Consider the following 20,364-nt stretch of genomic DNA (forward strand, 5'->3'; position numbering starts at 1 on the left):
TATACATATTGTAGAAGGTCACTGAAACGTATACGAAGACTTGGATGCTGTAACATATGACCTCTTCAGGAGAGTGAAATATTTCCTCTCATTCTATTGGATTATTAATCTACGAATTAGGATTAAGTGTGAATAAAAAGAAGGAGAAAATTTCTGAAAACTCCATAATGAAAAGAAGAACATGACAAAAGACCTAAACATGACAAGATGCAAAGAAGAAAAAACTCAGACACAAGTCCTGTTCTGATCTCCCCTGCAAGCATAATGACATCAACGAATCGATGTAAGAAAGGCGAAGACGACCCACGTATGAACGCGAGCTCTGGTAATGAAGAGTCCGCTAACAAAGGCTCTTTTGCTTTCGTCGCATCGATTGCGAAGATGTGAGAACTCATTCCTATGGCACTCTGGCCTTCTCTCGAGGAGGAAGGGAGGTGAGAAAAGACCTCAATCGTTTTTGAAGATGAGCATCCAGTTGGGCGAATACCTCGGCGACATAATCAGAATATGTTTCCTTGTATTCGGTAGACCTTGCAACTTAAAGCAACAAATAACTGTTGTCAAGGAGCGCGCTCATAATATGAAACAAGCAAGCGTGTCAAACTAAGAAACTGCGAACAAATATTGCTGAAATGGAGCGTGGTTCGCTACGAAGTATTAGAACCAACATCATAAAGGTATTATCACACTGTAATAATGTTAAGTAAGGCTTGCTTACGAATTCAAGTCTATCAAAAACTACGCTTAACTTCTGCTCTGTCTACAGTCAATAGTCATTTTTTTTTTTTTTCGATCTTTGAATCCAAAATTTTTATCATTCCAAGGAACATTGGAATGTTTCTTGCGCATACTCACAACCTTATAGATAAGAATGTATGCAACAAAGAAAAACGTAGAAATGAGCAAACTGTCTAGGGTAAAAGGAAAGCGAGGGATTGTTTATTTAGTGAACTGGATGTGTATATAACATAACCGAGGGCACCATACAACGCATTAAAAATGATACCGCTTCGCAATTCTTTTCACAAAGAGTGAGCTTCCCGGATGGGTTACAAGGTTCCAATACCGTCTACAAATAGAAGTATATCAAAATCGCAACAAAACGAGAAGTTCACGTACACGACATGATTGCTATACCTGCTCGTCAATATTGTGACTGGAGTAACAGCGTTAGTCATCGCTTAGCAGTAGAGATTAAAGAATAGAAAAGCCAACATTTCAAAATACTTTTCAAGTGCTTCAGTGACATTTGGTCTGCATAATAGCCTCCCATAGATATCCAAAGAATAGGGGGGGGAGGAGATGGAGGGGGGGAGGTGAGAGTAACGATGTTCTTATTTATTCTCAAGCACTGTAACTATTAAATGAAACGTGGCATGGCAGTTGACAAATATTTCAAAGTATTTGATTAGAGAATATGATGATGATAGAATTACATATCTTTCCAAAAAATAAAAAGTTACTAGAATTAATCACACAATTCTCCCCCAAAAATAGAAGCATTTTGATATCTTTAAGGTTGCAATGAATAAAGCGTAGCATAGTGTTTTATGTAAATTGTCTTGTCTTTTGCTCACTATATATATATATATATATATATATGTATATATATATATATATATATATATATATATTATATATATTTATATATATACCCTCTCTCTCTCTCTCTCTCTCTCTCTCTCTCTCTCTCTCTCTCTCTCTCTCTCTCTGTATATATATATATATATATATATCTATATATATATATATATCTATATTATATATATATATCTATATATATATACTAACTATATATCTATAAATATATATATATATAGATATTATATATATATATACATACAGAGAGAGAGAGAGAGAGAGAGAGAGAGAGAAGAGAGAGAGGTTCAATTGTTTGTTTGTATGATGCATACATAAAATCTATTGGTCTGAATTCTGCAGAAACAGAAAAATAAAGATCTAGCATTAAGGATTACTGTCGTAATAACCCATCATTTAAAAGTAATCAAATGACACTGATAGACGAGAAATGCAGTAAAAAAGATACATAAAATGAGAGGGGAAAATAGGAAAGTAAAGAGTTATCATCGTCCTCAAAGCGTTTCCGACTGAACAAAACGACGACTCTGAAAAACTCGTCAGGCTTTTGTGATGCTCAACCTTCACATGTATTCGATGCTTAATCTGTTGTGCAGAATGCTCTCTCTCTCTCTCTCTCTCTCTCTCTCTCTCTCTCTCTCTCTCTCTGTACCTAGCTACCTACCTATTTTGAGTTTCCTCGTAGAGATTAACTTTGTTGTCGATATCTATTTTATTTTGTGATGCACTATTTCGTAATATCGAGTAAAATGAAGTAACAATAGTTTCAGTATTCGTGCAGCTCAATTGCGGCAATTGGCATTATAGTATGAGACCAGAAACACGGGGAACAATGCAATATTTCAATCATTACTGTTTTGATCTTGAACGTAATACAAGAAATAGAAACCTAAATTAGTCCGGGCAAGGAAACTAAATTAGCATAGACATCGAGACTTTAGACTTTCTCGCTCACAGTACGGGAGCTTAATGTTCTGTTTTTTAACGCTGAATACCCAATAGATTCTATGATAGTTTCGTGGTCCGGGTTCCACTCAATACATACAACAGGTGAAACCTGGGTACCGGTATAAATCCGTGTTACCATTTTGCATGTCTTTAGTGTCGTAGTAGGTGGAAACTTCAGTAATGATTAATGTTGCCTCACAAATATAAACTAAATTTTTGTTCATTTTTTTTATTATTAGATCCGAAACCCACATTATCGAGCCATCGTTTTTTAGGACAGCACGGCGTTGTTGGGTAAATATTGCTTACTTTATAGTAAACATTGTCAATGTTTACTATAAAATGTTTATTATAAACACTGACATCATCAGTCAGATTTATTTTATCGTTGTACAGCATAGGGGTAACAGAATCTCTTTTACTTACATGAAACTATAATTGTTTGTTTGTATGGTGTTTTTACGTTGCATGGAACCAGTGGTTATTCAGCAACGGGACCAACGACATTACGTGACTTCCGAACCACGTCGAGAGTGAACTTCTATCACCAGAAATACACATCTCTAACCCCTCAATGGAATGCCCGAGAATCGGGCCGGCCAAGACCATACCGATCACGCCACTGAGGCGCTGAAACTATAATTGTAAATATCTCTCATATTATACCACTGCTCGCTTGCCATAAATCACTTCACCCCGAGAAATATGGCTTCAAGTTTTCGGAAATTCTCTTTCATTATAGGTATCGGAACTGGCCAATTTTAGGGAAAGAAGCTAACGGAAGTAAAGATCAGATTCCGATAATTGATCGTTTTCAACCCCGTTAAATCAAACTACCGTCTGTCAGCCGTGTTCGAACTTTCGTGGACAGATGTCTGCTACTCGAGCGATAAGTTGGAACTAATGAGCTACCTCTGTGAGACCCTTTGCTGTTAAGAAGACTGCAGATCGATCTTTTTTCCGTGGCTAAGCATAACTACGCTCTAATGCTACCTTCGGAACCTCCACCTCTGGTTATGTAAAATCAGTGACTAGATAATATATTATCTTGCATGGCTCTTTACCGTTTCGTACTCAGGAGTGTTTTATATTTGGCCAATATATATCGCGTCATTTTTCTTCCTGCTTGAAAAAGCATTTTTATTTGTTCTCTCTCTCTCTCTCTCTCTCTCTCTCTCTCTCTCTCTCTCTCTCTCTCTCTCTCTCTCTGGCTTCCTTTCTCATTAGCAACGAATGAGATTCTTATACTTATATAAATGTACCTATAAAGCAAAAGGTAAAATAGTTTATGAGTTCAGTATGATATAGTCACTTATCAATGAAAATATAAGCAAATAAGATTAGCCATAAGCACAAGCGATAATCAGTACCATAATAAATGACGACAAATGAGGTTCGAAGGCCAAGACATTACTTATAAAAGGCAAATGATCCTTTCAAAGCTTACTCAGTTATACAAAAGAAGAACGCGTATCATAGAAGGAGAGGCTATCAGTTTTTCTTTCTCAGACTCCGTCTCAGGTATTGGCATCCCGAAATCAACTTAAGCTGATGGAAAATAAACATGAGTCAATGGAAATGGAAATGACTTTTCTGTGGTTCGTCTGTTGTGGCAGCGGCCGCGTCTGTATCGTTGTGTGTGTGTGTGTGCGTGTGTGTGGGTAAGCATTTTTCGTAAACAAAATCAGTGATATGAAATAAACTTATCATGGAAACATGCCACATCTGAGAATAAAAATGGTCTGCTGTGTAGGTAAATGAAAGTATTTTATATAGCAATTCGGGGACATTAAAGGAATGAGATTAGGAGTAAAATTGGAACTGTACGCACAGGCTAATGCATTCAAATACGATGTAAGCTGATTTTTATTGTTATTATTATGAATGGCAATCCAATCTACTCTCAGTCATGGTAACATGGCATTTAAAAAAAATGGTAAAATAAACAGTAAGTGCTGACGTTGAAAGCCAACTGTACGTTCAGCAAGTGAATAGCTTGAAGGAGGGCCGACGTTTATACAGAAAAATCAACCTTTTGAAATCACTGCTGAAAGTAATCTTCATAGACCAAGAAGATTGAAGCAATGTATTGATCACTTATTTGATCGAAATCCGTTGATTACCAAAACATTTGGCCTGATTCTATCGAGCAGAAGATTTTGTAACCAATCTCTCTTTTTAAACATCGTTGTATATGAAAGTATGTAATTAATTTGAAGTCATTTTACTTTCAGCTTGTGAATGAAAACAAAAAATGTAATGCATAATTGATATGATTAACTCAGCAAGTTTTCTGTGTGATAAACCATTTCATTATCTCATAGATAAAAGAAAGGTCCAATCGGGCGCGCTGCTAATTAATGGAGCTTGCGCAGTATTATAAAAAGTGGTAGAATGCCTTACAATGAATATTCTGCCGATGTTAGGTACCTGTTTACCGGGCAAATGCAGAAGAAATAAATCTCTTTCTTCAGTCTTGCTTCCCAACCTCCCTAACTGTTACTCCTTAGTGTAAATGTGTTGTTTGATCCAAGTTTCGCATTTAGATGATTTTCCTTCATTTCCATTTTTTTTTTTTTTTTTGTTCTCTTCATCTTGCTGTCCAAACACTCCAGTTCCCTGTTTTCATTGCCTAAGCATTGAATGACTGTAAGTGCCCCATTGCTCAAGGTTGACAGCCTAAATTTCACAAACCAGTCAACTTATTCCATCCCAGTATAAATCAATCAATCATCTAATTCAGCCTACGGGACAGCTGACTTTTTTCTATCCCACAGAAGATACCTAAACTTTAATTGGATCCTACGAGCCGTAGAGCAATTGATTATAACTTTTCACTCCGTCGCAAAATGGGTCTGTAGGCGAGAGAAACGAGAGGTCAAGGTTAACAAAGCCCCGACGGGAACTCATGCTCCGCTGCAGCCCTTCCTTACCTCGCCAAACAAGTGTCTTTTGTTCCCTTCGCGGGAAAGTCCACGAGGGGCCAGGCCGAAGTGCCAACTAGGGTCTCACTCTGTGCGACACCTCTCAGCAGCTCACAAAGAGAGGAGAATTGCGAGGTGAGGAAATCTTCCCTGTCTCCATTTCATTATTTCTCTTGACGAGAAATTATTGTTATTATTACCTTTTTTTTTCATTTTACCTGGCATCAGAAAGGTTTCATCTCTCCAGCTTGAAACTATATTTTCTGGCTAGAAAGTAAATGGTGTCAAACACAGCCAAGAGAAATTATGCTTGATCAAGCTTAATGAGTAAAAAGAAAAATGAATTGGCTTACTGAAATCATTAATATGTGAAAAATAAACCATCTAATTTTGGAAGAACTTTCATTTTTCCTTCCAAAATAACTGTAAGTATTTCGTACATTAATGATTAAAAGATGCTGTAAAAATTTCTATATAAAGTACAAAGACGAATATTAAATAGAATCTGTGTACCAGTGATATCTACAGTTGGAAAAATCAAGAAATATCTAGTATATAATAGTTCTATTTTAGACGTCGTGACTTTTGTTTTTTTTTATTTTTGGTCTCCAAGTGCATTACAAATATGATATCAGTAAAATAATTTTAATGGAAGATAATATTCAAATAAGAATAAGCTTTTGAACAAAAGCAAAATTAGCAAAGAGAAGTATATCTTGATAAGTCGAGTAACTCATTACCCTCCGTAATTACCTCGAATATCTTTTTGAGAACAATTCCTGAAAATCTCTACCCAGAAATGCAATTACTTTTTCTCGTCTTTATTGACAAGAAACCAATCTCGGGTGCTCCAGCAAAAAAAAAAAAAAAAAAAAAAAACGAGCTCAATACTTCAAACAGCAACAAGAAACCCATTACGCTGAATTACGAGGCTCATATTGATATCGTTTCTCAATGACTCGGCAGAAACAAAAAAATGTGGCTTAAGTGAGAACCCCAGGCGGAGAAGAGGCGAAAAGGGAGTAAAATAAAAAAAAGAAAAGGAGAAGAGAAAATCCAATTCAGTCTCTCCGATTCCAAAGAGGCCCATATTAAAAGTCATTATGCCTCTGAAGACGTTTAAGATGATAGACAACAGTAAGCAATCATTAATTCTTTTCTTATTTATACATTTGTTTGCACTCGTTCATCCTTTATTTATTTACAAGGTCGTCTCTCAATTTCTGCTTTGCTTATTTCAAAAAGCTGGACTTAGTAGATGGCAGCCCTTTCCATTACGGCGTAGGTACACCAAACATTTTATTCATGCGGTAGATTTCCTGTTTGGAGAATAAACAAAGAGACGGCAAAGTATGAATTACCTGAATAATTAATTTCAGTTGAGGGTCTGACCTTATTAAAGCTTCGTTTCATTATGAATGATACGATGTTTGTATTTATCTCTCCCTATGTGCAGCAAACGCCTCTGAGTGATGCCTAGGGGCGTCTTTCCATTGGTCGAAGGAAAGAACAAGGCCAATAATGGGGTAAAGGGACTTGGCCCTTCCCACTCAAAACCATAACAAACACCCTCTCACTCAACATGCACAAATGACTAATAAATAATGGTATAGTTTTCCTCTGTGAGACAGCCATGAATTATTCAATTAATGCTTAACTAAAATCATTCCCATTCTGAGAGAATTAGTCATCATCGAAATTGGTTTCCATCTCTAGAGGATAAAATAATTCTTTAGGAATGACTGATATCAACAATCTTTGATATTAAGGATTATTCAATTGAGGTTTGGTTATGAGGAGATGAATAACTTGCCTACTCGAAAATTTATATTAACGAGATTATAATTCTATGTGCACAATATATGTTTCTCTCTTCAAGTAACTCTTTCACAATTAAACATTAGTTTTCCTTACATAAAGACAAATGCACATGATCACGCACATATAAATCAGTGCACTCAAACTTTTGGCTTCTTCATCGTTAGAGAGAGAGAGAGAGAGAGAGAGAGAGAGAAGAGAGAGAACCCATTAGGTGAATTATATGATATATTCACTTGCTTTCTAATAATATTATAGTGTTTGGCTGAACCGGTATATCGAGTCGTAGCTATTGTTGAGAGATTTTTATGCTACTACAATCAACCGTCGGTTATTGAGAGTTCATGGCTAATGATGTACACTTAGAATCTACGCAGTCATCATGTTTCAGGAGAAGAAATATGCATCCATGAAGGAGGGGTACCCCATGCCCTATGGGATTGGCAGCAAAGTGGACTTTTCTGGGTGCAGTTTCGAGAAGGGTCGAGTCAGGGAATAGTCATGCTAGTAGTCAAGACCTACTATGTTATTGTATAAATAGAGGATCATCTAGCTAATTTTGCAATGTACACTTGTAATCTGGATTTGCCCAGTAAGTCTGAAATTAGCAACTGAATACCAGTTACTGTTTCTCTCACTAAGTTTCTCATTTCCTTTTCTCGTAATTCATCTCTCAAAGTAAATCTCTTGCTGATACCAAATCAATCTATTATGTGTGTTCCCCATATGAATTAAGCCTATTGATGAAATAATCCTTTGCTCAGTGTGATATAGAGTTAATCGCGCCTCCATTGTGATAGATTATTGCAAGTGAGATCATCTTTTATGCACGAATCCGTATTTCGGAAATCTATTTCCAGAGATATGTTACCTCATCTCCTCGTGTTTCCACCAACATCCTACCTGTAAGACGTTGTCTAAGAAGACAATTAAATCAAACTTGCTACAAGCAAACCAACTGCTTCTGCAACTGATTGCAAGATAGTAAACTGTGTATTCACGAGTCAAGGGCTCCCGTTTGCGTTACTAATGTGTAAACCTTTGCCTTCTTTATGAAATCCAGTTAATTGCGAATGTGTTTAAATTGTAAGTGTTGCATTTGTCTTGCTAGGTTGCATACAAGTCATAATTCATTTGTTTTATATGTAACTCTAAGGTATATAAGTTAAGTAAGTGTTGAGTGTTGCATTTTATTACATAATGGTTCTGGGTAAGTCGTACCCAAGACCAGCTTCAGAGTCAATATTCATTTCATCTTACCATTCCTAGACAAACATGTAGAAATATATATATATATATATATATATATATATATATATATATATATATATATATATATATACACATATATATACACACACACACACACACACATATATATATATATATATATATATATATATATATATATATATATATATATATATATATATATATATATATATATATATATAGATATATATATATACTATCTATATATATATATATATATATTATATATATATATATAGATAAAGATGCGAGTGTGTGTGGACGCGAGCGGTTGTGAGTGAGATATTTTCAATAAAACCCGAACTACGACGGAATTAGAAAAGAATACCTTGCGTCATTCGACAAAGGAATTTACTCTGAAGTGTATTGCCGAAACTAACGAAAGATGCATTCAGATGCAGCCAGGCTGACAGCAAGCGAGCCATGATTGATTTCTCTCGCGAACAGAAGAAGGAGACACAGGACTTACGTTTTCGATGTAGTATTGAATTACTGTGTCACTCTTGTGGGGCGCGCAGTGCCCGGGAACGACTCTGCTTTGAGATATTTCCAGATTTATAAAATGCTCAACAATTGTTGTCCTTTATTTTGATTCATTCGGGCCAAACTTTTAAGCAATAGCTCCTTTTTCGTCTGACGAGTATTTTATATCATGGACAAAATATTGATTATCAAAAGATTTCAAAAGGAAATGGATCCCTCTTGATTTAAGTAAGGTTTTCATTAAATAGTGTTTAGTTTAGTTTTCGAATTGTTCTCGGTGAATTAGTTTATACGACAATATGCGCCGAGCGAGAGTGACTCTTCATTTTAAGTTATGATGAACTTTACATACAATATCATACGTCTGAAATAGTTACTAAATTGAGATTCACAGTAATAATTAAAGATTCCCATTTTGTCCTTCTATAGAATATTCAGTTTGTTTCAGCACTGCCGTGTACACGGGACTGGAATACTTATTCCTTTAGGCTCTACATATTTTTCCCCCAGACGTATTCTCTCTGCCATACTCACAAAATAACGAACAACTGAGTTCCTGAGCGTATTCAGACTAAGGTACTACCTTACCCAGATCCATTTTTTCTTACATTCGTCCAATATAACATGAAAAGATAACATGAATCTTTTCCTCTGTTTAACGGCATTCTCCTACACGGCAAAGCAAACCTACTTCTTCCTATACCTTTTTTTATCACGGAAACGTCTCCCAAGGGTCGCTGCAGCGCATATCTTCGGCTTTGCTCAAATTTATTAAATGTCCAGGAAGGGCGCAAGGAGGAAATCTCTGCGGATAATGCGAGAAGTCTTGCAACGCCTTTTACCTGGAAAAGAAACGTGCACTGTTCTGCCATCTTGCCTGGCCTTTACATTTTTGGAATAGCAGAGAAAGCGCAAATGCTTGTTAATGGAACCGTGATGCGCATACTTTCAGAGCCTTAAGGAGAATTACAAAGGCACTGCTGGGCGATTCTTATTAGTCCATAAACATTTGGACATCTCGAAGAGTATTCCTAACTTTACTCCCGTCTGTCTTTATTTTTGTAAAATGAGTTTTTGCTGTTGTAATCGAAATGGATTTTTGTTTGGATTGATACATGCTATATTCGAATGAGGGATATTCAGCACGAATGAGTCATCATCATTTAAACACTAAAAAAGGTCATAAAAAAACCTCCCCAACCATAACAAAACATAAGTAGGGAGATAACATTTTCTGACTAGAACATTATCTCATTAAGTATGTGTCATTTGTATACCTAAGTAGGGAGATAACATTTTCTGACTAGAACATTATCTCATTAAGTATGTGTCATTTGTATACTAGTATAAGGGATGGTTTCTATAACCTGTAGAATTCTTTCTAACGAGAGACTACTGTTCAAATTTCAGGGTTTATGAAGAGAATCTTCCATCAAAATTATACATTCTCTCTCTCTCTCTCTCTCTCTCTCTCTCTCTCTCTATATATATATATTCATATAACTATATAGATATCTATAGTATATATATATATATATAGATATACATATGTATATATATATATATATATATATATATATATATATATATATATATATATATATATATATATATATATGTTTCTGTGTGTCTGTGTGTGTATCTGTTTGTGTTTACATATGTATCAAATGTAAACATATATATATATATATATATATATATATATATATATATATATATATATATATATATATATATATCTTTACACGCTCACACATATATATATACATATATATATATTATATATATATATATATAATATATATATATATATATATATATATATATATGAAATTACGTCGAAGAGCCTAGCAATATTATTTTCCTTTTTGAAGTTCCTAGGCTTTATTCAAGCTCAAATTTAGAAAATCCAGCGGTGCTTCCACAATCATTGCATTTAACATAGATTTTTCCGAAATAAATTAATCGGTCAAATGAGATGCACTATGAGTCGTGTGCTCGTGTCCATTTTCGTTTATGAAGCAACTGAATATTTTACTGAAATAATCTCAGAGGGCAAAAACAGATCTTTTTCTTATTACAGGGTTTTCCATAGGAAGAAAGCCTAGTAATACCTCATGAAAATGCTATAGAGAAGTGTTTTCGCGTTAGTGATTCAAAACTCGAGCTACCAGGAAACTAAAGCTGGTGTGATATTTACTATTAATATTTCTACCCTACAGTTCTTATCATTTTGATCACGTTATGCAAGACATACAATGAAAAAAATACTGTTAAAGCGATAGTCTAACTGTTATGCACTAAGCATGTGTGTGTGTGTGTGTGTGTGTGTGTGAGAGAGAGAGAGAGAGAGAGAGAGAGAGACTATTCACAAAGGGCCAAAACAAGACACTCAGACCAGTACAGTCAATACAGCAACAACAGCAACTGTATTAAGATGACACAGCTTTTGGGGGAAGAAGCAAAAGAAAGGTGGTTGAGTGGAAGGGGGGGAAAGTTCCCCTCACCCTCTGTTCGGTGGAAGAGCGAATGACAGAGTGGTTTCTGATGTCCATTTTTTGTAGCCAGGTGGACGAACAACTGAAGTTGTGTACCTGGACCGTCCCTCTTCCTCATGACTAGGGAAAAGAATGGAGGAATTTATTGCAAAAAATGAGAAAACTGATAAAAACAATCATTTAGACAAACAGAGTTAAGGCATTTTTGGGGACAAATTTTATCCTGTGCTCAAAGACCTTTCTTTTAAATGTTACTACAAAATGTTATCGTTGTTAATAAAATGAGTCAACTTTATTAGTTTCATATACAAGAATAACTTTTTGGAAAGAACTTTTTTAAGTATAGCACAAAATGGACACAATGAAATTGTCAGTTTGCAATCAATTTACTTTTACAAATTTTTTTTATATTAGAAAATGCCTGATCTTTTTTCTCTAAATCCATTTGTTATGAGGAAAATGGGAGCGTATATTTGATTCATCTGTTTATAAAGAATTACACACTCTCTCTCTCTTATTTTTTGCTTCCTTATTTTTTTGAGGTCTTAATTTTGGATTAGGCTTATATTACACTCTTTTATTGTAAAAAAAATAAAAAGACGTCTTATCAGTTTAAAAAAATTTGAAAATAATCATTATTTGCCTTGCCAATAAATCGGTTGGAGCCCATGAAGGTCGTTTGTCCTCGAGCAGTCTCTCTCTCTCTCTCTCTCTCTCTCTCTCTCTCTCTCTCTCTCTCTCTCTCTCTCATTTTTGCACTTTTATATCATGTAATTCCCTTTATATTATCCATAATGAAGAAAAATAGACAATAATCTATTTTCAAATCGTCATTCTCTCTCTCTCTCTCTCTCTCTCTCTCTCTCTCTCTCTCTCTCTCTCTCTCTCTCTCTCTCTCTCTCTCATACTTCTTTGTATCAGATGAAGTGAAGATTAATTGCGTTGCGGGGAAAAACAGCAATTTCTGTAAGAAAAATCTTTTTCGTTGTCTTGGTCTATTAATGAATAATTCCTGATAAAATAATAATGCTTATTTTTTTTGTTTACACTCGGGTGGCAAGGGTCCAGGCTTTATTTTTTATTACAAAAACTTGGTTAAAGCAGAATTTAAAGGAATTTTTGCATATTTTTAAAGAATTGGTTGAGTCTATAAAATTTGGTGAGCGGGAGGGGCAATTTTTTTTTCATTATATGCTTCGAAAACTCTATAAAAAGAAAGTCAAGAAAAGAGTTAATGACATGCAAAGAAATACGCAGTAGATCATTACCCAAAACTTTCAGGTCTTATAAGCAGATGGCTCAGAACAATTACCACCAGTATGACATATTCATTGTACAATGAGATCTTATTAACAAGGTGTCAGTGCCACTTATCTTCTTCAGACATACTTAAATGAATGAACATTCTATCTGATTACTAAAACGCACACAGATGTTGGATCTATGTTGGTCAAGTACTAAAAAAAACATACACCGTGAATGTCCTCAGGATGTTTACTTCATTCTCTTACTTCTTGATGAAAATACATTTACCAAAGAGTAAGGCTACCATACAAACTCCATGGTGATGACATAGCAGCCATAATAATATTTTTTAATAATGATACTGATGATAATAATTACTCTAGTAATAATAATAGGCATGTATTTATTTGTACTAGATTTATCAATTATATAGTGACCTTGGCCGAGAACGCTTCATAGCGAGCACTTAAATTCTAAAACGGAAGGTGCTTTGATCGAATATTGTAGTTCATTATCACCGTCTGTCAGGGTCATTTCAATTTTTCTTCATCTTCGACATAATAAGGGAACTTTTTTTTTTATCTTTTTTTTATTTTTGGCTAATTGAGATACTACATAATTTGAACTAAATTCTTAAAACGTTTGATTACCTCTTAAACAATGCAGGGAAGCTAAGAGAAATATTTTTTATTCGGTATGGATTGGGTACCTATTCATTTATGCGCAGCTCTTGTGATTTAGATATATTGCTTTTATAGAAAAGATATAATCGTATAGATTTTAAAAGAGTGATAGCTTGAAATGCCAAAACTCTACACAATAGGTATAAAAAGATGGAAAATGGTTATTAAAGAGTGTTGTTTTCACGACATGACAGCCACACGCACAACAGCTTCAGAGGAAGTGCAGAATGCTTCGTTTTTTATGGTTTTAGTTCATTAATGAAATTTCTTAATGTTTCATGAAGTGTGTCTAAAAATAACGTGAATATCGAATATCTACTTCAAAGATTATTTACTTGTTGGCAGTGTACCAGATATGACTACGAATCACCATTTAAAAGTGAGAACATTCTAATGATATCAGAAAAAAAAGAGGAATAGGCGCCATAAGAGAGAAATATTTATAGCTTGCTGCCATGGGGTTATTCCCACTCCAAGAAAAATAAATCTGAAAACGTCGGACATTTCGTCCTGTGGCCGCCAATCCAAGTTGCTTAGTGTTTGCTCGTCCAAAAATAGCCCCCCCTCTCCTGTAATCCTAAAAGTAGCTAAACACACAAGAACTCCCAAACTCCGAATCTTGTAATCTTTAAAAGTGTTTCGATGAATGGAATAGGGTAGGGAGAGAAAGAGTGTGTTAGCAGAAGTGCCTGCAGAAAAAATGGCGTTTGAATGAGAAAACTTTCCTCTTCAAGTCTAGTATATGGATCGAAAGGGAACACGAAACTAGCAGCTGTAGTTATTACATGTTTGATCTTAAATTATGAATTTGATGTGATGTAAAGCTATTCAGATTTGTGTGAGAAACAAACACTACCATAAACACATATATATGTAGCTATATGTTTATAATAATATTATATAATATTATTATTAATATATATATATAATATATATATATATATATATATATATATATATAATATATCAATTTATTTTTATTATAGATTATTATTTTTATATTAAATTTTTTTAATTATAAATTTATAATTTTTTATTTTGTTTTATTAGATTATTATTTTTATTACCTATCTATATATATATGATATATATATATATATATATAATATACTAATATATATGTATCTATATATATATTTATAGATATATATATATATATATATTATATTATATCTATATATATCTATAGAGTATATATAGTAGTATATATATACATATGTATGTATGCATGTATGGAAAGAGACAGAGACAGAGAATGCATTTATTTACATATTTTTTCATACCATTGTTGTAAAAAACGATGCAACCTGGACATTCATGGAAATCCCAGTGGTTTTGGAAACCAATTGTAATGTCCACCAAAGACTTAGCATAGGAATGCAGATTACCAGTTGTGAGGTGCCCTAAAATAATAGATTCGTCTCTTCTCTCAAACCAAGCGTTCCCCACACTCATACTCCAATAGGAGTCCGGAAGGTGTGAAATTCTAAAAATGTCTAAGGATGTAGGGTTTGCAGCCCCATATATGTTGCTAATGTTGCAAAAGATAGAGCAAACATAGCTTACTAATAAAAGAGAAAGATGACTGTTTTAACACATAGGTGAAAAGGCTGTGTGCTTGCAGGAGTAGGGTGAAAAATAAGTACTTTTTTCTGGGGGACCTGAATGAGATAATGAAAAAGTGGCTCTTGTAGAAAGAGGGAGATTAAATGGCTGATATGGGAATGAATTATCGGTAATGATAGTGTTACCTTTGCATCTCCTTAACGGCGGATTAAAAATGTGATAAAACATCAACATGCGTAAGAAAATTTTTGGTTGGACCTTATATCATAAATAGAAATGTCTAAACTTTTAAATGTAATTTGTCACCATAGCAAAGTAATACGTAAATATTGCACAAAAAAACAAATTTTATTGTGTTTGTTTACAAATGTAAGTTTTTGACGAACAGACATCATAAAAAAATATTCGAATCACATATACTCGTATGAGTAAACATTAGAGTCACTGGAATACACTAAAATATAAACGCCATACCAGGCTATTTATAGTAATCCCTTTACTAAATATTGAGCTATTTATATTTTAGATACCAGATTGATATGACTAGAATTGACGGACCCAATAAACATGCCTGAAAAATGGGATACGGACTATTAAGGATTAAAGGTAAGTTTTGGCTCATAGCTCAGTTTGACTTTTTTTTTTTTTCATAGACCAGACTTCATTTGCGATCTAATTAATGTCATTAAGGCATGAGCTATGCTTCGTTTGGATGTCAGGGGGCAAATCATTTTGTGTATGGCATATATTTTATTACCTTTCTTTGCTTTAATTTTCAATCATATTGCAATTTTGTAATGTAGTGAGAAATAAATGCCGGTAATCTATTTTTGTATTGATCATGCATGATTCATAATTGCTGAATAGTCTTACAGTATGCAATAAACATCATCCATATAAGAATACAAAGGCTTTTCAACACTATCAGCCTTGCAATGTGTTCCTTACGACAATTCTTCAGATGCTCTCACCAAGCCTGTGACTTTACTGAAGAAATTAACGTTAAAGATTCATCAGATGAATTGGATACTATCACTTTATGTGTCGTTCTACAGAAGCACAGTATAAATCATCTTTCATATATACTCTGCATTCGTACGCACAGACATATCATATATTTATATATATATATATATATATATATATATATATATATATATATATATATATATATATATATATATATACACACACACATATATATATATATATATATATATATATAACACACACACACACACACACATATATATATATATTATATATCTACTATATATATATATATATATATATATATATATATATATATATATATATAATGTGCGTGCAAGTGTGTAAATATGCGTACGTGAGTAGGTACAGTCACTTCGTAATAAAGCAGAAAAATGACTCAGCAGACTTCCAACATCAACTTTTCTACCGAGCATGGCTCTAATTCAGAACTTTGCCGCCCTCCCATTATGCCAAATTTAAATCAAACTACTTCCGACTTTCGCTCATCAGGGAACCCTGAAAGTTTTACCTCTATTCTTTGTGAACACGTTGGGGGGCCAAGAAAGTAAAAATAATAAACGTTAATACAAATCCTATGGGAGAAAGTCAGAAGATGGCGTGTATGCCTTATCGGGTGTTTCCTCTTTAAAGACAACACTAACCATGGTAAAAAGAATTTGCTAAAGAGGAAGCGAACTACTAAACTCAAAATATGTAAGAAATTTTGACTTATCAAACATGGGGCGACTTACGTAATTCACAAATAGTTTTTAACAACTGATATTGCGCACCTAACGATCACTTCCGTTTATGATTTCAATTGAATTATGGCGTATAATCATTGCAGATAAAACTGAAGAACTCTTACATTAATGAGGAGGTTAACGTCTGATTTTGTTCTATTTTCTTTCACGCCATCAATAAAACGTGAAATAAGAACTTGCCCGAAAATCGGGGAGATATTTAAACCATGGATTACTAGTCATAACACAAAGTATAGCTTTTAATCAAAATGAAGGTTACTTGTTTTTTAGAGGTCCATCCTAATAAAGATCACACATTTTGAAAGTCTCCTGGCTGTTCAAAACATTCGGCGTGTTACGGACTAATGAAAACACGGACGTACACATTGCAATCCATACTCTCGTATTTGGACGGATTTGCCTCATGAGAAATGAATGAATGAATGAATTAAGTAAAATGAATGATATATTATGACTCCGGGCATAAATTTATTATACATGAACGAGGCTGTCCATCAGTTACACAACATACGCAATCAATCGACGTACTGGTAGGATGAATTTTGTTTCATCGGAAATTTATATATATATATATATATATATATATATATATATATATATATATATATATATATATATATATAATGATATAGATACATGCATACACACACACACACACACACACATATATATATATATATATATATATATATATATATATTCTATTAAAAAATCACAGTAGATGCACGTGACTTCATAAATAAGCGAATACCACGGGAAAATGATAGTCAGGAATCCAAGCGCTTTCGTCTTCATTCAGACATCGTCAAGGAGCTACTAAAGTACAATTGGAGAGGAAGGCCTCAGGTACAAACAAGATCAGGAATACCAGATGGTTAATTAACCAAAGGGTAAAAAATTAAAAGGGATAATCCAGGATTATCGGATATCACACGGTCACAAACTTAAACAGATTCTGACCCTAACCGAAATTACAAAGTATCTTTACAGTCCAAAACATGTAAAAACTGAATATATTAATTTTGTTGCTTATATTTATCTACTACTTTTTTCATTATGAAAGCATCAAGTTTAAATAAACCAAGACTTAAATTTAGAACATTTCTATTATTTGACTTGATAAAACAAGATTCAATGATATTCCTTTTAACCGTGTCATTACATGGGACTAAGGCTCTTGCTTGACTCCAGTTAATAGGATGGTCTAAATCTCTCATATGTACAAATAATGCATTCGATATTTGCCCAGTTCTCACAGAATATTGATGTTGCTTAAGACGCTGTGAAAGAGATTTGCCGGTCTGTCCTAAAAACCTTTCATCATAAGGTAATTTTAGAATGTTATGCTTACTAAATTCAAGTTTGTCATTAGTTGAATAAAATGTTTTTTTAGCTCTTTTCCATGCCACATCTACAAAAGTCCTTGGGTATTTAAGTTTCAATGCAATATCATAAATAGTTTTAATTTCAGCGTCAATAAACTGCGGGCTACAGACACGTAAAGCCCTTAGGAACATCCCAGAAAAAACAGAGAATTTAACATTTTGATGGTGATTGGAGTAGTAATGAACAAAAGAGGCAATATTAGTTGATTTTCGAAAGACTGAAAAGGTGAAATTTCTATCATTTCTATGGACAGTTACATCAAGAAAATTCAAATTACAATTTCTTTCTTCCTCTACAGTAAATTTTATAGAAGGGACTAAATTATTGAGATTATTAAGAAATTCCTGGAGGTTTTCGTGAACTGGCCAAATACAGAATATATCATCCACGTATCTAAACCAAATAACTTTTTGGGGCAAAATTCTTGGTAAGAGTTTTGTCTCAAAAAATTCCATGTAAATATTGCTAAGGACAGGAGATAAGGGATTGCCCATAGCCATGCCAAACTTTTGTACAAAAAATTCCCCATTGAAACAAAATTTACTATCTTTGATACATAACCTTATGAGACTAATGAGATTTGCTACACTTGAGGGAATGTCATGACGCTCTAATTCCTCTTCCAAATATTCAAGTAAGTCATCTACAGGCACTTTTGTAAATAAAGAGACAACATCAAAACTAACCATATTAAAATCATAATTCAAATTTAAACTATTTAATTTGTTTATAAAATCAACATTGTTTTTAACATTCGTGTTAGAAATATTTCCTACCAAAGGAGTAAGAATTTTTACAAGCCATTTAGATAAATTATACGAAACTGAGCCCACTGAACTAATGATTGGTCTGATAGGGTTATTGATTTTATGTGTCTTGACTAAACCATACATGTAAGGTAGGGAGGCGCATTGCGGTGTAAACTGTTTAATTAAATGGTCCAAGCCCTTCAAAATGGATTTAATTTGTTTATTAAAATGGGAGTTAACTGTCTGTGTAGGGTCAGACCTCAGTTTCGTATAAGTATCAGTGTCATTTAGCAATGTCATTATTTTACTTATATAGTCACTTTTATTCATTATTACCACTGCATTAGATTTATCTGCTTTTGTCACCTTCACTGTTTCGTCTTCTTTAGTTCAGTGGGCTCAGTTTCGTATAATTTATCTAAATGGCTTGTAAAAATTCTTACTCCTTTGGTAGGAAATATTTCTAACACGAATGTTAAAAACAATGTTGATTTTATAAACAAATTAAATAGTTTAAATTTGAATTATGATTTTAATATGGTTAGTTTTGATGTTGTCTCTTTATTTACAAAAGTGCCTGTAGATGACTTACTTGAATATTTGGAAGAGGAATTAGAGCGTCATGACATTCCCTCAAGTGTAGCAAATCTCATTAGTCTCATAAGGTTATGTATCAAAGATAGTAAATTTTGTTTCAATGGGGAATTTTTTGTACAAAAGTTTGGCATGGCTATGGGCAATCCCTTATCTCCTGTCCTTAGCAATATTTACATGGAATTTTTTGAGACAAAACTCTTACCAAGAATTTTGCCCCAAAAAGTTATTTGGTTTAGATACGTGGATGATATATTCTGTATTTGGCCAGTTCACGAAAACCTCCAGGAATTTCTTAATAATCTCAATAATTTAGTCCCTTCTATAAAATTTACTGTAGAGGAAGAAAGAAATTGTAATTTGAATTTTCTTGATGTAACTGTCCATAGAAATGATAGAAATTTCACCTTTTCAGTCTTTCGAAAATCAACTAATATTGCCTCTTTTGTTCATTACTACTCCAATCACCATCAAAATGTTAAATTCTCTGTTTTTTCTGGGATGTTCCTAAGGGCTTTACGTGTCTGTAGCCCGCAGTTTATTGACGCTGAAATTAAAACTATTTATGATATTGCATTGAAACTTAAATACCCAAGGACTTTTGTAGATGTGGCATGGAAAAGAGCTAAAAAAACATTTTATTCAACTAATGACAAACTTGAATTTAGTAAGCATAACATTCTAAAATTACCTTATGATGAAAGGTTTTTAGGACAGACCGGCAAATCTCTTTCACAGCGTCTTAAGCAACATCAATATTCTGTGAGAACTGGGCAAATATCGAATGCATTATTTGTACATATGAGAGATTTAGACCATCCTATTAACTGGAGTCAAGCAAG

At 33.6% G+C, this 20,364-nt stretch overlaps 1 protein-coding gene across 1 annotated transcript in view; it reads right to left on the bottom strand.

The window, feature by feature from the left end:
* LOC135218411 (Kv channel-interacting protein 4-like) overlaps positions 1–20,364 on the bottom strand; it is a gene marked incomplete in the record, with an annotated part of 956,178 nt that overhangs the window by 840,669 nt on the left and 95,145 nt on the right.

This window comes from Macrobrachium nipponense, chromosome 9 (genome assembly GCF_015104395.2).
Source record: "Macrobrachium nipponense isolate FS-2020 chromosome 9, ASM1510439v2, whole genome shotgun sequence".
NCBI lineage: Eukaryota > Metazoa > Arthropoda > Malacostraca > Decapoda > Palaemonidae > Macrobrachium > Macrobrachium nipponense.